Consider the following 2,500-nt stretch of genomic DNA (forward strand, 5'->3'; position numbering starts at 1 on the left):
TACAATGATCAAGGTTTATATATCTATTCAGTTGAGTTTCTGTGTTGCCTTGGGCGGCTGTCTGTCACACAAGCGCACTTGCGGTCTGCGTTCCTCGCCTTGGCTCTTCCTTCTTACCGACTCAGGCAAAGGTGCGCTGGATGTCAGGTCTTTCGCATTAGTTTGCCAAGGGGTCCGCGAATGGTCTTAGAGATTTGGGGTCAAACGTAGGTCAGCTTATTGCATAAAATGTAAAATGTGGCATGTAGCTAAATTTGTTCACATTAATTAAGTCTGTAGGGCGCGTGCACATGTATTGTCCACTGTATTTTTTGTTTGTGTGTGTGTGTGTGTGAATTTTGGTGCACATAGATGGTTCCGCAAGGAGTCAATTAGTAGACGTACCTGATTTTCCCATTCCTGGAATTTTCTGGAAAAAGAATCTGAGCAAAATTATTATTATAATGTTATACTATAATACTATCAGCAATAAAAGACAAGAAAGAGTCTCTCAAAATCAAGGAAAAGGGTTAGCAGGCGAGAAAGGGAGCCCTATGGCTTGTAAATTTGATCAAATATTTGTAGTCACAAATTCGCGCGAAGGGAGGCATTTCAAATCAGGGCGAATAAAAAAATAGATTATACAACACTATGGACTTGCATATAAAATAGGATTAATTATAAGTTCATATGAAATAAATAAAGAAAGAAATAAAACAATTATAATAATAAAATAAGGTCCCAAACGTCACTCCCTTTGAAAATGTCTCTCTGTCTATCGCCTTGCTGTTGTTAGATTATTCCTAAAAAATATATAAATTAATACATGAAAAATAACCTGTGCCAACTATGACGAAAGTGGACAGTAAACAGTCTGTATTCCGATGTAAGCAGTATATGTGCATGGTGTTTATGTTAATAAGGCATTTTTCATAGTTTCGCAAATTAGCAATACCAAGTAATCGAATTTGAGCTTTGTTGAGAGTTTCAGGAAAAATTTGTACCTATTTTGGGCCGATTTTCACCAGCCAAGACGAACAGCGCGTGAAAAAGATCTGTAGCGGCCGTGAGGTACCCCACTGTTCGTGAGAGTCCAGACTAGGCGAGTCCCCCCTCTTGACGGCAGCAGCACCATCTGTGGGCGTTCTTGGCAACCTCCTCTTCATCCCCTCTTTTAAAATCTAATTTACCGTACTATAATCTTTTACTTTATGTTAAACTTTTTTCACGGCCTTAAACTTTATTTTCTACTCATTTTAATGGTTGGTTAAGTTTTACATTTATGTATTATTCAAAAAGCTTTTGCACCGAGGCAAACGAGGAGGATGCATCCGTCTCGCCGCAAACTCTCCGGCGCCTCCTCGTGGTTTTTCCTAAGTCAACGTGAGAGAGCGTTAAGTCTGTTTTCATTGTTTACAGAAGGCCAGTTAGGATGTATTATATTTTGAGAATATTCAGACTGTGGGACCTCCGGTTTCCCTGAAATGAGTTCGTTTCGTCTTATCTTTGGTTTGTTTCGTTCTTTCATCTTTTTTATTCGTTTTAATTACTTTAAAGAAATAAGGATGGACATTTTAAAAAGTATAAGATATGAATAATTGAAAATGGATAATTAGGTTAAAATAATCAGATGATATGAACAAAGAGAAATCGAAAACAAACTGAATTATTTTGATAAACTATTAACAATAATTGTCATCTCTGTAACAAATATTAATTTAAGATACAAAATGAAAGTATTTATTAAAGGCCGAATTAAACGTTCTCCTGTTCGAGGGCCATACTCTGCAAGACCCGCGTTGCAGTCTTGTTGCAAAGTAGAAGTCCTCTCGCTGGTGATGATACCCAACGGCAAGAATTTAACAAATCCACCATTGATATAAGTTATTTTAGCACTGTATTCTTGCATTTGTTCACCCGCGATCAAAAGTTCTCGCCCATGCTTCCCAGGCACTTTCGCTTGAGATTCGAGCAGAAACGTTAGTCATACGAATCAAGTGTGTGACATGAAGGAGAAAGAATAACACAATGCAAGAAATGTAACTCAGGCGATCTTGGTCAGAAAGAGGAGCAGCAACAAGATTACAAAATTATAGATCAGACAAGGGCTCAAGTTAATCTTCGAGGCATTAAGGATTTTCAGTCCAGAATTCCTTGAGGCCAGTTACTTGGCACTGCCGTATGCTCCAGAAGCAGACGCTGCGACGAAAATGATCACGGGAAAACAGGAAGTAGGTTTCAGCACCGGGACCCTCGCCGGACATCGGCGTCGTCCCCACAGAGCTTCCAGTGGTGCCTGGAGATGGAGCTGGACATCTGACGCAGCGGGAGCAGGCAAAATGACCCATAAACAGGAGAGACAAGCAATGCAAGCCGACGGGAAATGAACCACCGCATCGGATTTTACCCAATCGCGGTTACTGTGTTATTTCTGATGGCTAAAAGTTGTCTACAGGCAGGTAAAACCGTTCACAATTAGATTTTTATTTTACTGATTTTTTCTACATCATTACATACTGCT

Source organism: Penaeus chinensis, chromosome 9 (assembly GCF_019202785.1).
Source record: "Penaeus chinensis breed Huanghai No. 1 chromosome 9, ASM1920278v2, whole genome shotgun sequence".
In the NCBI taxonomy this organism is placed as follows: Eukaryota; Metazoa; Arthropoda; class Malacostraca; order Decapoda; family Penaeidae; genus Penaeus; species Penaeus chinensis.